General features: G+C 44.5%; 1 long non-coding RNA gene across 1 annotated transcript in view; it reads right to left on the reverse strand.

Annotated features, from left to right (window-relative positions):
- LOC142313327 (uncharacterized) overlaps window positions 1-16,413 on the reverse strand; it is a 79,863-nt gene that overhangs the window by 18,553 nt on the left and 44,897 nt on the right. The window contains exon 3 of the long non-coding RNA XR_012754418.1: window positions 1,440-1,621. This is a non-coding gene — a long non-coding RNA (uncharacterized LOC142313327). The remainder of the gene's footprint in view (window positions 1-1,439; window positions 1,622-16,413) is intronic.

Here is a 16,413-nt window from a genome sequence, read left to right on the forward strand (position 1 = left end):
ACTAGGGCTTATTTTAGAGTTAGGGCTTATATTTAAGCCTTGCTCAGAAAATGCTGAAAATCCCTGCTAGGGCTTATTTTGGGAAAAACACGGTAATAGTCGTTGTGACACTCATAACTACTAAAGGTGAGCCTTGTACCTACACTAACCCTCCTTGTTTTCCTGGGTAAGAGCCCTTTGCGTTCCTTGTCTTTCCAGTTGGTTATTCCCTAATTTTGCAAGATAAAAGGGTAAACTAACTCCATTATAAAACAATATTTTGTATCAGTTCCTCACAGTTTGTAAGATTTATTTCATTCAGTGAATGGAAAAAATCATAGTTCACATTTAAAGGTTAAAAGTTATTTCATATCATTTCTCGATAACAGAAATATTCATGTACAAGAGATGAGCGATTCTTTTAAAAATTGAATTTGAAAGCCTTGCCGAATTTTGCCAGGAAATCGATTTAAAGCAAATTGATTTGCCGTGAATCAAAAGTACTCCGAAGTCTGTAATTGCCCTAAAAAGGCACGTATGAAACTTTGACTCTTCTAGCTCTCCCCTTATGAATGAAACTTGTTATTCTTTTTTATAACAATATAATAATATTTATTCACTTATACAGTGCCAGTAATTCTACAGCGCTTTACATACATTGGCAACACTGTCCCCATTGGGGCTTGCAATCTAAAGTCCCTATCAGTATGTCTTTGGAGTGTGGGAGGAAACCAGAGTACCTGGAGGAAATCCACACAAACACTGGGAGAATATTCAAACTCCTTGCAGATGTTGTCCTTGGTAGGATTTGAACCCAGGAACCATCTGATGTGTGTGTGTGCGATCTGATGTGTGATATGTGTGTGCGATCTGATGTGTGATATGTGTGTGCGATCTGATGTGTGATATGTGTGTGCGATCTGATGTGTGATATGTGTGTGCGATCTGATGTGTGATATGTGTGTGCGATCTGATGTGTTTGTGCTATCTGATGTTGTGTGTGTGTGCGATCTGATTTTATGTATGTGTGGGTGTGCGATCTGATGTGTGCACGATCTGATGTGTGCGGGTGTGTGTTCCACCGCAAGTCCTCCTGTTCAACATCTGGGGAGTATGATTGTGGAGTCTTCTGTCTTCTTTCTTCTCTCTTTTGGGGGTGTATGCATTCTATAATGAAGTGTCATGCAGTATTCTTTAACTTTTTAGCTGCATGGGCACTTCATTATTGAACCGCGATCATTAGGGCTTATTTTTGGGGTAGGGCTTATATTTAAACCTTACTCCGAAAATGCTGAAAATCCCTGCTAGGGCTTATTTTTGGGGGAGGTCTTATTTTTGGAAAACACGGTAGTACAGCTTTTCTTTCTCTATAGCACAAAGACAGAAGAACTAGCAGCATAGAACACATTATCATTGAGCTTAATGCACGGATTCAGCACCAAAACAATTTGCAGTACAACCTGCTTGTCTGTCTGCCTGTCTTCTCCTTGTGCCGAGTGCTCCTCACACCTCTTTCCTCTCCATAGAGGCTTTGTAACCTGATACTTCAGTGAGTCGGCAGCTGGTCTCACTTTCACTAAGACGGATTTCAGTTATTTTTCAAAGTGAATAATTAGTTCAGGAGACAAGGAAGTGGTTCTATCTAAAAAAGAAACACATTTGTGATGAGATAGTTTTTCATATCCGATTATAATATCGATTTGTGCAAATGTTTTCCAAACGACATTTTAAAGCGACCTTCCATCCAAAATTGAAAATTTGACATTACTTGTACTTGGCATAATTGGAATGTGTTAATTGCAATAATAAATAAAATCCTTATAATCTGTTTGGCCTGAATAGTTATTAGCAATTAGCTAATTGAGACAAGCATTTGGAGATATGCATTTACAACAAGCACCATTTAAGATTTTTGATCATTTGAAAGGATTTGAGATTTTGTTGAGCCAAAGCTGTTTTCCTGATACTGTCCTACTATGCCAAGCCTAATCTAAAATCACATGCAATAATCCATACTCTGAGGACGTACACCTCTTAGAAACAGTTCGTATAGCTTATGTTTACTATTAAGTGAGTTATATCAGCTTGAATTGTTGCCACAAGTTTATGGGTGGACACGTAAATTAAAACCATAGACATTTAGCGTGAATAGTCGGGCTGTTCTCTATGCCAGGGAACATGAGCAGATTCATTAGTTATATCCAACCCACCGCCATGACACGCGGGAGAGGAGGCTATATTTATAGTCCTCACGTATAATGTTAACTATAATTACTTTGATAAAAACAATGAAAACTGTTTATTTTACATATTTCCATTCTTCCTATTGTATGCTTGGAAGAAATAAACATTTGCAGCTCTAAGACAAGACGTGCCAGCAATTGTACAGAATCGCTGGAGCAGCCAACAAAGGCTAAATATGTTCTTCCAGCTCAGTGCAATTGAAGTATTTATGAAGGGGGGCTTCATATATAACTACAAGCTGCCAGGCTGCATACCATTAGAAGGATGAAGTCATACAGTAAAGTGTATGGAGGATGTTAGAGATAGGAAGCCACAAAAAGACGTAGAGATCTGCCAAATGGACCATTCCGTTCTAGCCTTTTTCATGTGGGTTTCTTACAAGTTCCCTGTCTGATAATGTGTAGATCCTTATGGAAAATGTGTTTATTAAAATTGGTTCCTTTTTATATAACACATTTTTTATGTTGAGTTACCCATTTATTTGGTGTATGTGGACTGTAAACCGTATACAGTATATAATTCTTGTGTTAGGTTATCATGTTGTTGTTGTTTTTTTCGATTTAGTAGTTATCTGAGTTTTTGAGAAAGCTTTGCACCACAATCTGGGATCTTCATTTGGTTACAATGTCCCTCTGTTGGGATACTTAAGCCGTTCAGGTTTTCCAACTTTTTGGGATATTATGTTTGGTCTTGTGTTTTTAGAGTAGTCCAAATGTCGCTGTTGTCTGGCCTTTGGAGTTATTATATGTTTCACCACATGTTGTGGGTTCATAGCAACAGCTTCCAAATGCAAATACCAAACCTGGAATCAGCTCCAGACCTTATATCTGCTTATCTGATGATGGATTGATGAGGGGATATCCCATGCAGCCGATTATAAAGCTTTTGAGATAACTGTCCACTTACATTTGGTTAGTTTAAAAAGAAGCAGCTTCATATTATAGAGATGTAATTCCTAAACCCTTACTCCAATTAGGATGTGAATACCCTCAAATTAAATCTTTGAGTCTGCACTTTAAGCTCATCATTATTATATAACTGTATATTGAATGTTTTGGTAAACAGCAAAAATGCCAAAACTTGGGTCACTATCCATATTATTCTGGACCTAACTGTATATGTTGGGATTGTCCTTTTTAATAAAGTCATACGTTAGGTTAGTCCTGTTTTTGGAATAGTCATGTGTTGGAGTTGTCCTGCTTTTAGGATATTCATATTATTCAGGTTGTTCATCTCTTAGAATAATGTATGGATTGAGTTGCCCGTTTTTAAACATTCAGATTTTTTTTTCGTGACGAACTTTATTAGTAGTTGATTATAGATAGTATTTGTTAGCATTGTGTATGCCAACCAGTTGAATGACTAAAGCCAGCTTTACACGTTGCAATTAGTTGTACAATCGCATTTGCGATGTGACACGCCCAGGTTGCATACGGGATCTTATGAGATCACACGTAGGTCGTTCATTTGCTGTCACACGAGCGTTAGTAGTATATGTTAAATTGATCAATTTTGTGTGCGATCCTTTAGATCATGTGTTCTGTGACGTATGCATTGGGCACCTTTTTTTTTTTTTTATTTATTGACTTGCCAAGCGTGTGTAATGTGTAGGGATGCGTTTTTACTATGTCATCTGCCATTCAGCGCTGCTACATGGCCGCTAACAGCAGACACAGACAGCCATGTAGCAGCGGTGAATGGCAGATGACAGCAGACACAGACAGAGCCGCACTGTCAGAATGAACTCGGGTGAACTTCACCCGACTTCATTGTCATGCTGCGGCTCTGTCTGTGTCGCGCCCTGATTAGCGGTCACCAGTGAAGGGCTCACCGGTGACCGCTAATCTCCTAAGTGACTGAAGTGAGCAGCCCTCTCTCATACTCACCAATCCCCGATCTCCGGCGCGGCGCTGCACGGCGTTCACACTGCTCCGGCGGCTTTTACTGTTTTGAAAAAGCCGGCCGCCCATTAAACAATCTCATATTCCCTGCTTTCCCCGCCCACAGGTGCCTATGATTGGTTGCAGTGAGACACGCCCCCCACGCTGAGTGACAGGTGTTACACTGCACCCAATCACAGCAGCCGGTGGGCGTGTCTATACTGTGTAGTGAAATAAATAATTAAATAATTAAAAAAAACGGCGTGCGGTCCCCCCCAATTTTAAAACCAGCCAGATAAAGCCATATGGCTGAAGGCTGGTATTCTCAGGATGGGGAGCTCCACGTTATGGGGAGCCCCCCAGCCTAACAATATCAGTCAGTAGCCGCCCAGATTTGCCGCATACATTATATGCGACAGTTCTGGGACTGTACCCGGCTCTTCCCGATTTGCCCTGGTGCGTTGGCAAATCGGGGTAATAAGGAGTTATTGGCAGCCCATAGCTGCCAATAAGTCCTAGATTAATCATGTCAGGCGTCTCCCCGAGACACCTTCCATGATTAATCTGTAAATTACAGTAAATAAACACACATACCCGAAAAAAATCCTTTATTAGAAATAAAAAACACAAACATATACCCTGGTTAACCCCTTTTTATCAGCCCCAAAAAGCCCTCCATGTCCGGCGTAATCCAGGATGCTCCTGCGTCGCTTCCAGCGCTGCTGCATGGAGGTGACCGGAGCTGCAGAATACACCGCCGCTCCGGTCAGCTTCACACAGCAACTGAAGACAGCCGCGCGATCAGCTGAGCTGTCACTGAGGTTACCCGCTGTCACTGGATCCAGCGGTGGCCGCGGGTAACCTCAGTGACCGCTCAGCTGATCGCGCTACTCACCGCCGCTCCTCTCACCTCCACGCAGCAACTGATGTGAGTAGCGTGATCAGCTGAGCTGTCACTGAGGTTACCCGCGGCCACCGCTGCATCCAGTGACAGCGGGTAACCTCACTGACAGCTCAGCTGATCGCACGGCTGTCTTCATTAGCTGCGTGGAGGTGACCGGAGCGGCTGTGTCTGCTGCAGCTCCGGTCACCTCCATGCAGCAGCGCTGGAAGCGACGCTGGAGCATCCTGGCTTCCACCGGACATGGAGGGCTTTTTGGGGCTGATTAAAGTGGTAAACCAGGGTATATGTTTGTGTTTTTTATTTCTAATAAATGATTTTTTCAGGTGTGTGTGTGTTTATTTACTGTCATTTACAGATTAATCATGGAAGGAATCTCGGGGAGACGCCTGACATGATTAATCTAGGACTTATTGGCAGCTATGGGCTGCCAATAACTCCTTATTACCCCGATTTGCCAACGCACCAGGGCAAATCGGGAAGAGCTGGGTACAGTCCCAGAACTGTCGCATCTAATGTATGCGGCAATTCTGGGCGGCTGCTGGCTGATATTGTTAGGCTGGGGGGCTCCCCATAACGTGGAGCTCCCCATCCTGAGAATACCAGCCTTCAGCCGTATGGCTTTATCTGGCTGGTTTTAAAATTGGGGGGGACCGCACGCCGTTTTTTTTAATTATTTAATTATTTATTTCACTACACAGTATAGACACGCCCACCGGCTGCTGTGATTGGGTGCATTGTGACACCTGTCACTCAGCGTGGGGGCGTGTCTCACTGTAACCAATCATAGGCGCTGGTGGGCGGGGAAAGCAGGGAATACGAGATTGTTTAATGGGCGGCCGGCTTTTTCAAAACAGTAAAAGCCGCCGGAGCAGTGTGAACGACGTGCAGCGCCGGGGATCGGTGAGTATATGAGAGAGGGGGATAGACTGACATGGACAGAGAGTGAGGGACAGAGATAGTGACCGACTGACAGAGATTAGTGCATGACAGACATTGTGAGGCGCTTCAGAATGCAGCTTTTCAGCTGCGCTCTGAAGCGGACCTTTTTTAAGCTGCGGTACAGAGCGCACACCTGCGCACATAGCCTCAGACACCAAAATCGTATGAGGGATGTCACACGTTACAATTGACTAGGTTCGTGCAACAAAACGCTCAATTCTAGACAAAGATACGATGTGTTTGCGATCAACGGTTTTGCGCTCAATCCTGATCGCACGTAGATGTCACACGCAGATACCTCACAAACGATGCCGGATGTGCGTCACTTACAACTTGACCCCAACGACGGATTGTGAGATATATTGAAGCGTGTAAAGTGGGCTTAAGTAATATATATATGGAATGATCACTAGATACTCACTCTGGTTTAACCTTGGACTGGCTAACCACATTCTGTTCCATAATCTCTTCCACTCTGATCTGGCTATTGCTGAATATGTATTGTTGAATCCACCGGTTAGCACCTACACCACATATGGGACCCTGTAGCAAAGACCGGATCACTGTATGATGAGTTAAAGGATAAAGGCCACTTTACACGCTGCGATATCGGTACCGATATCGCTAGCGTGGGTACCCGCCCCCATCGGTTGTGCGACACGGGCAAATAGCTGCCCGTGGCACACAACATCGCCCAGACCCGTCACGCTACTTACCTGCCTAGCGCCGTCGCTGTGACCAGCGAACCACCTCCTTTCTAAGGGGGCGGTCCATGCGGCGTCACAGCGACGTCACTAAGCAGCCGCCCAATAAAAGCGGAGGGGCGGAGGTGAGCGGGACGTAACATCCCGCCCACCTCCTTCCTCATTATGGGCGGAACGCAGGTAAGGTGATGTTCTTCATTTTTGCGGTGTCACGGAGCAATGTGTGCTGCCACAGGAACGACAAACTACATCGTTACTGCAGCAGTAACGATATTCGAGAATGGACCCCCATGTCACCGATGAGCGATTTTGCACGTTTATGTGATGATGCAAAATCGCTCATAGGTGTCACACGCAACAAAATCGCTAAAGCGACTGGATATGCGTCAAAAATTGTGACCCCAACGACATTGCTTTAGCGATGTCGTAGCGTGTAAAGCGGCCTTTAGAGTTGAGTTTCACAGTCAAATAAACATAATGGCTAGTACCATGGCTGACTGTTAAGCTCAACATTGAACTGTTATATCTATATCCTCCACAAGAAGTAGTAGAGAAAATATCTTTGAAGACCTTTTGTATGGAGTTAGAGGCCAAGCATTGATCCATAGATTCCTTTTGGTGCCATATTTAAGACCAGTATAACATATCCATGATACGGCCATGTACATGAAGTCTTATGTGAAATCAGTAATGCTTTTGGAAATTCTATCATTCTGCTTGCTCCTTGGAGATTCCTTCAGACATCCACCATGATGATAGAGAATTGTATAGAAATGCTTATCCATCTTTTTTATTATTATTATTATTATTATTATTATTGTTATTATTATTATTATAGCACCATTTATTCCATGGCGCTTTACATGTGAAAAAGGGGCATACATTATAGGGACAAGCACAATAATCATAAACAAAACAAGGCACAGATAGGTACAGGAGGAAAGAGGACCCTGCCCACGAGGGCTCACAGTCTACAAGGGATGGGCGAGGATACAGTAGGTGAGGGTTGAGATGGTTGTGCAGCAGTATAGTGGTCTGAGGGTTACTGCAGGTTGTAGGCTTGTTGGAAGAGGTGGGTATTCAGGTTCCTTTTAAAACTTTTCAAGCTTGGAGAGAGTCTATGTTGTGGCAGAGAGTTCCAGAGTATGGGGGAGGCACGGGAGAAATCTTGGATACGATTGTGAAAAGAGGAGATAAGAGGAGTGTGGAGAAGGAGTTCTCGTGAGGATCAGAGATTACATGCAGGTAAGACTAGGTCACAGATGTAGGGAGGAGACAGGTTGTAGATGGCTTTGTATGTCATTGTTAGGGTTTTGAACTGGAGTCATTTGGCAATGGGAAGCCAGTGAAGGGATTGGCAGAGAGGAGAGGTCGGGGAGTAGCGGGGGGACAGGTGGATTAGTCCGGCTGCATAGTTTAGAATAGATTATAGGGGTGCGAGACTGTTAGAAGGGAGGCCACAGATCAGGAGGTTGCAGTTGTCCAGGCAGGAGATAATAAGGGCATGTACTAGTGTTTTTACAGCTTCATGGGAAAGGAATGTGTGAATCCAAGAAATATTTTTGAGTTGGAGGCGGCAGGAGGTGAAGAGGGCTTGGATGTGTGGCTTGACGGAGAGAGCAGAGTCTAGAGTTACCCCCCAGCTGCGAGCACATGAGAGTGGAGAGAGTGAGCTGCCATCTTCCATACATTTTAAATAAAAGTTGTGATCTCTATAATGGAGCTTCAAAGGTTAAGCAGAGTCCGGTTGTTTTCTCCATGTTTAATACACGTTCCCTGGACTACCTGTATTCATTTTTGGCCAATGAATTGCTGAGTAAGTTTTTGGAAGATCTCATCTGCCCTTGGTGCTGAAAAGGACTACAAATCCGGGAACATGAAAAATAAAACTCGCTGTGCCAAGTTCAGCAAAAGTGCTTTTTGTGAAATGATTAAAATAAAACAAGAGCGTTGTTTCAACAGTAAGGAATTTCAACGTTTCTTTCTCCTCTAAAAGTTAAGCGAAAAGAACACACTAAATCCTGTCTTATAACCGGACCACTAAATCCACTCTGGATTTTCTATAAACTTATGTTAACTCCTTTGCTTCCAAAGTCACTCTATCGGATTTTTATAAATACATTTTCCCATGTGAGGTCCTTCATACAGTAAGCTTCTTATATGTGTCAACCAGTAACAAACAGTATCTCTCCGCTCTCCCCATCAAAACCATATGCACATTTATCAGAGCAGAACTTGCATCTGGGTGTTGTGAAAGAAAATTGCTGGATGAATTTGCATTCGATTGACGATTGCAATCTTTCAAATCCTCCTCCAAATCTCAAAACTTTCCAAAAACTTTGAGTTTCCGCTTACGACGTCTTTAATCTGACAGCAGAGCCGCCAGAGTTTTCTTTCAAAAACTCGCTCCAGGAAAAAGTGGCTTTTCTGAAGTGGATCCGCTAGAGGTTTTATCATTTTCACGGTCGTTCCAGTGTCTTTTTTGCTATAACATTTTTTAAAGGGAACCTGTCACCAGATTTGGGGCCTATAAGCTGCAGCCACCACCAGTGAGCTCTTATATACAGTATTCTAACATGCTGTATATAAGAGCCCAGGCTGCTGTGTAGAATGTAAAAATCAGTTTATAATACTCACCTAACGGGCAGTGACCGGTCGGATGGGCGTCTCCATTCTCTGGGTCCGGCGCCTCCTCTTTCGGCCATCTTTGTCCTCCTTCTTCTGAAGTCTGGGTGCACGACGCACCCTACGTCATGTGCCGGCATTGAGGTCCCGCATAGGCGCACTACAATACTTTGATCAGCCCTGCTCAGGATAGATGAAAGTGCACCTGCGCAGGACCTCAATGTCGGCAAGTGTGGATGACGTGGAACGCGTCATCCACCCAGGCTTCAGAAGAAGCAGGACAAAGATAACCGAAAGAGGAGACGCCGGACCCGGAGAACAGAGACACCCATCCGACTGGTCTGCATTGCACCGCCCGTTAGGTGAGTATTATAAACTAATTTTTACGTTCTACACAGCGGCCTGCACTCTTATATACAGTACAGTGCCTACAAGTAGTATTCAACCCCCTGCAGATTTAGCAGGTTTGATAAGATGCAAATAAGTTAGAGCCTGCAAACTTCAAACAAGAGCAGGATTTATTAACAGATGCATAAATCTTACAAACCAACAAGTTATGTTGCTCAGTTAAATTTTAATAAATTTTCAACATAAAAGTGTGGGTCAATTATTATTCAACCCCTAGGTTTAATATTTTGTGGAATAACCCTTGTTTGCAATTACAGCTAATAATCGTCTTTTATAAGATCTGATCAGGCCGGCACAGGTCTCTGGAGTTATCTTGGCCCACTCCTCCATGCAGATCTTCTCCAAGTTATCTAGGTTCTTTGGGTGTTTCATGTGGACTTTAATCTTGAGCTCCTTCCACAAGTTTTCAATTGGGTTAAGGTCAGGAGACTGACTAGGCCACTGCAACACCTTGATTTTTTCCCTCTTGAACCAGGCTTTGGTTTTCTTGGCTGTGTGCTTTGGGTCGTTGTCTTGTTGGAAGATGAAATGACGACCCATCTTAAGATCCTTGATGGAGGAGCGGAGGTTCTTGGCCAAAATCTCCAGGTAGGCCGTGCTATCCATCTTCCCATGGATGCGGACCAGATGGCCAGGCCCCTTGGCTGAGAAACAGCCCCACAGCATGATGCTGCCACCACTATGCTTGACTGTAGGGATGGTATTCTTGGGGTCGTATGCAGTGCCATCCAGTCTCCAAACGTCACGTGTGTGGTGGCACCAAAGATCTCGATCTTGGTCTCATCAGACCAGAGAACCTTGAACCAGTCTGTCTCAGAGTCCTCCAAGTGATCATGAGCAAACTGTAGACGAGCCTTGACATGACGCTTTGAAAGTAAAGGTACCTTACGGGCTCGTCTGCAACGGAGACCATTGCGGTGGAGTACGTTACTTATGGTATTGACTGAAACCAATGTCCCCACTGCCATGAGATCTTCCCGGAGCTCCTTCCTTGTTGTCCTTGGGTTAGCCTTGACTCTTCGGACAAGCCTGGCCTCAGCACGGGTGGAAACTTTCAAAGGCTGTCCAGGCCGTGGAAGGCTAACAGTAGTTCCATAAGCCTTCCACTTCCGGATTATGCTCCCAACAGTGGAGACAGGTAGGCCCAACTCCTTGAAAAGGGTTTTGTACCCCTTGCCAGCCTTGTGACCCTCCACGATCTTGTCTCTGATGGCCTTGGAATGCTCCTTTGTCTTTCCCATGTTGACCAAGCATGAGTGCTGTTCACAAGTTTGGGGAGGGTCTTAATTAGTCAGAAAAGGCTGGAAAAAGAGATAATTAATCCAAACATGTGAAGCTCATTGTTCTTTGTGCCTGAAATACTTCTTAATACTTTAGGGAACCAAACAGAATTCTTGTGGTTTGAGGGGTTGAATAATAAATGACCCTCTGAATAAACTTTTCACAATTTAAAAAAAAAAAAAAAAAAAAAGAAATAACATTCTTTTTTGCTGCAGTGCATTTCACACTTCCAGGCTGATCTACAGTCCAAATATCACAATGCCAAGTTAATTCCGAATGTGTAAACCTGCTAAATCTGCAGGGGGTTGAATACTACTTGTAGGCACTGTATGTTAGAATGCTGTATATAAGAGCCCGGTGGTGGTGGCCGCAGCTTATAGGCCCCAAATCTGGTGACAAGATCCCTTTAAGAGCGTGAACCCAGAATCAGCTAGAAGAAGTAATTAAAAACAACAAATGGACAGAAAGTAGTTTCTCCATAAATATGCATATGTTCATTCTGTTGAATCCGCCTGTAAAAGACATTTGCCCTTAGACATTTTCTGCTCTGAAAACGCAACAAAAAGACAATCAGATGTCTATTTCAGGCTGATCTGCTCCAGAACCCGCTTGAAAAACACTAAAGAAATGTTAAAAATAATAAACATATTTACAATGTCAAAACAATTTGTTGTGTATATGTTCAGTCTTTTTAGCTTATTTTCAAGGGATTCTGTCACCAGCTTTTTGCTCCCCCATCTGAAAGCAGCATAATGTAGAGACATAGACCGTGATTTCTGTGATGTGTCACTTACTGAGTTGTTTGTTGTCATTTTGATAAAATCAATGTTTTCTCTGCTGCAGATCTAACAGTCATACAGCGCTCATGAATATGCTGGACTACCTGCAGCACGTCAAGTAGTCCACTAGTAATAATCTACTGCTGATTAATGATTTTAATAAAAAACTACACTAAGCAGCCCAGTAAAGCCTGCTTTACACGTTGGAATCTCGCATACGATATCGTATGTGATTTGCAACGCCCCATCGTATGTGTGGCACGTTCAAGTTCTTGAACGTGTCTCACATATGATTAGCCCCCGTCACACGTACTTACCTTCCATACGACCTCGATGTGGGCGGCGAACGTCCACTTCCTGGAGTGGGAGGGACGTTCGGCGTCACATCGACGTCACGCGGCAGCCGGCCAATCGATGCGGAGGGGCGGAGCTGAGCGGGACGTGAACATCCTGCCCACCTCCTTCCTTCCGCATTGTCAGCCGGGAGCTGCAGGACGCAGGTAAGATCTGTTCACCGTTCCCGGGGTGTCACACACTGCAATGTGTGCTACCCCGGGTACGATGAACAATCTGACGTGCAATTCTAGAGAAAGGTATGATGTGTATGCGATGAACGTTTTACCGTTCAATCGCAATCGCACGTACCTGTCACACACTGCAATGTACCTTACGATGCCGGATGTGCGTCACTTACGACGTGACCCCGCCGACACATTGTAAGATATATTGCAGCGTGTAAAGCGGGCTTAAGTGACACATCGCTGGAATCAGGATCTTTGCCCCTACATTATGCTGCTCTCAGATTAAGTGGCAAAAACCTGGTGACATTATTCCTTTTAACCACTTTAAAACGGCAATGCAATTAAAAAAAAGTGACCTAACCGTTGTTCTAGAAAAAAAGATGCTTTAGGAAAATCAATGAAAATACCTTTTCCAAAAGCATTTTCTTCTTGAAAAACTCAGCAGGTATAGCGGCATCTAAAAGACATTGTGTGCACATATCCTTAAGTTACATGATTACGGAGTATTTTTTGAGGCACTCAAAGATGAGAAGTCTTCAAGTAAAACCTGGTTCAGACTTCCATCTTTGGGTATGTGCATACAATGTCTTTAAGATGACGGCTAACCCACTGAGGTTTTCCTAGACGAAGCTGCTTCAGGAAAAAGCTGGCAATGTTTTTCCTGAGCGGCTTCACTGGTGACTGTGATGTTTTATGGTGGCTCTGCTGCTTGTGTCTTCTTTTCTGTACTTTGAATTATAATGAGCAAAGAACCTGTTACTTTTAACAACTTCAGAGTTTCCAAACGCCAAAACAGTTAAAAGAAGTAACAAATCACTGAAAATGTGCAAAGTTGTTTTTACATTGATGTACAGTATTTTTCGTTTTATAAGACGCACTGGTTTATAAGACGCACCTCAAATTTAGAGATAAAAAGGTAAAAAAATAGGGTCCATCTTATACTCCAGTGGTGTCTTACCAGAGGGAGGGCAGCAGTGGTGATGAAGCGGGGTCACAGGAAGCAGGGGTGGTCCTGGTGTAGGGCCATGCTGCAGGTGCTGTGGTGGGGGCTGTGCTGGTTGTGGTGGGGGCTGTGCTGACTGCAGGCGCCGTACTGGCTGTGTGGAGCAGGGCAGTGCAACGGGTGTCACAGATGCTCTGTTGGTGGTGCGGCCTTTAAAGAAATGGTGACCGGAGTCGGCGCGTGTCCAGATTGTGCTGTCTGCTCAATTACACACTAAGATCTCAACGCACACGCGCCACCTCTGGGCACCATTTTTTTTAAGTTCGCAGCCAGGAGATCAATGGGCTGGAGGTGGCGCATGCACAGATAAGATCATGAGCTGAGAGCTCCATCTGCGCATGCTCCAACTCCAAGCGCCGTTATATGAAGCCCACACAGCTGACAGAGCATCTCACATGCTGCACCGTCCTGCTCCACACAGCCCCCACCGCAGCCAGCTCAGCCCCCACCGCAGCCAGCATAGCCCCCCTGCAGCCAGAATAGCCCACACACAGCCAACATAGCCCATTCTCCACCTCCCGGTAATCTACATTTGCATTATAAGACACACTCCTCATTTTCCTCCCAAATTTTTGGGAGGAAAAGTGTGTATTATAATCCAAAAACTATGGGCATTGTGTTCATTTTTTTGCAGGGGTTTTTTTTTAGCCGGCGTCCGGGTGGCATGTCCACATACTTGTTGGAGAGCTTTTGGAGAAGTTCTTTTTTTGAAGAGATTTTGGAGAGTTTTTGAACTTTTTTGGGAGAGTTTTTTCCCTGAAGCATTTTTGCAGACTTTTAATTTGACAGTGCAGACCTGGAGTGTTTTCCATCAAGGAAGTGACATGCACTTTTTTCTTTCTCCAGAGATTTTTCAAGACTGTAAGAGGAAAAAAATGTGTTGCCCCTGAGGCTTCAGTCGCCACTGGGTACTGCACCTCGGCCGAGGTGCAATATACATCCCGGGTACGGAGGAGGTCATTGCCGGTAACCACCACAATCCATACAACACACAGTCAGTTGCCCTCCCACAGGGAATGGGTTAGGGTAGGGTGCTGGAGGTGGCCATCACGAGGTATGGGACCTCCTGCCCACTAGTTCATCAACCCGGGGGGTGGAGCATCATCAAGGGGGAGTGAGGGGACACACACAGAGGAAGACAGTAAAGTAAAGTGACCATGAACGGACACGGATTGGAAGAGCTCTTAGAAATCCAGGGACCTGTGGTCTGGAGCTGGAGTGCTCGATTCGGGTTCTCAAATAGAAAGGAGGGGGGGATCCCAGGGCTCTTTGGGAGTGCGACAGGCACCCGTGACTCGTTCCACTAACCAGGTGCTGGGGTTAGAGGGAGGGACTACCAAAAGGAAGCATACACAGAAAGAAACACCGGCCTTGGCCTCCAAACTATCCGGGATTGGCTGGAGCCCATAACAGCGAAGATCAGCACTCCAGAGGCGGTGATACTTCAGTGAGTAAAGAACTTTGATTGCAACTCCTGTGTCGTCCAATCCTTCCCGCTCCCTAATCTCGCCTTAGCTGCATGGCAGCAGGGAACTACGACTCCCACCATCCCTGGGGCCTGAGCTCTGCCTGTGGAGAGCTGCACCAACTGAGCTGCGCTACCATCTGCCCCAGAGGATACCTCCCGCAGCGGCGTCTCCTATATTATCCATAGATCACAGGTGCCAGGGTGAATACAAACTCTTCTCCCTGTAAATATTCCCTTTATCCATCTTTATTGACATAGCCGAGGTCACGGAATCGGGGCTGGCCGCTGTGATATCCCACCCCCTACACCGGCCCGGTGACGAGTTACCCCCCAGACCCCGTGGGCCCGTTAAAAAAACACTAGAAACATCTCAAGGATTTATAAAGGAATTTTTTCAGGCATTTGGACATTGATCAGACAGGCTCCCAAAAACTCCTCAAAAACTAGCTCATTAAAGTTTATTGAAATTTTTAATTAAAGGGAACCTGTCATCTGGTTTTCCCAATGTAAAGGGGTGGGGCACATTATTCACATGAAGAAGGGAATGAGGATGGCACTTATAGGATGAGAGGTGGCACCGGATGAAGACCAGAGATGGCCATTGGATCGGACCGCATCGTCTGTGGGTATATAAAAGGTATTTTTTTATACTATGCAAAGGGAGTTGGTGACATACATACAGCTTATAGAATGCTATAAACGTGGCCTTAAAGGTCATGGCAATACCTTCTATTGGTAACACCTGGTGACCGGTTCCCTTTAGCACAGAAATCAGGCTGCATGTATTGAACCATAATGTTGCAACATTTTAGACTTCTTATTACAGACCTAATACCTTGACCTCTGTGGTTTATAGGGCATCTGTAGGACCACAGAGGTTCTAGATCTTATGTCCATAGTGTGAATGATAAAAATTGGAAGAATGCAACTTAAAACCAGTGTCAGTGAGTCATAAAGCAGATCCATTTTTTGAGTGTAATACAGTTGCATTTTTACACTTGTTCATGTGGTGACGGATTCTAGTCCAACCATGGTTTAAGGACCTGACGTCACAGTATCATAAGTCACATAAGGTTGACATGACGTTAGACATACCTGTGAAGGCTTCCCAATAATGACTTGCAACTATCACATGTAGAGATAAGTGGATTAGCCAAAATTCAAATTTGCCAAATCACACACGGGAAATTTTGGTTTCAACAATGCTATTCTACTCAAATTGAATGTCCCTTATTATACTCTGGGGTCTATGTAGAGCTCATGGATAAATAAAAATAATATGTAAAAACAAAATACTTATACTCACCTCAAGGCTCACCTCTCCTGCTTAGTCCTCACTGTCACAATCTGGTCCCAACCACATCCTATTATTGTCACCGTGAGTGCTGAAATCCCGAGCCTCTACAGGCCAGTCCCGGACACCTGGGTCTGATGAGGCCCATGACGGTTCTGTGCTTGCATGCATGCATGAGGCCACAGTGCACATCATGACCTTTCGTCCTTACGCAGAAACCTCCCTGGCCTCATCACTGCTGAAATTCCAGATTTAGCATGAAAAGCCAAGGATATCAGTGTGCTTGATGTGATAGAAAGATTTGGCAAGGACCGGATGGTGAGAAGTGGTGATCGGTGAGGTGAATATAACGATTTTCTTATTCTTTGCATAATTCGTTTATTA

This window comes from Anomaloglossus baeobatrachus, chromosome 5 (genome assembly GCF_048569485.1).
Source record: "Anomaloglossus baeobatrachus isolate aAnoBae1 chromosome 5, aAnoBae1.hap1, whole genome shotgun sequence".
Classification (NCBI taxonomy): Eukaryota; Metazoa; Chordata; class Amphibia; order Anura; family Aromobatidae; genus Anomaloglossus; species Anomaloglossus baeobatrachus.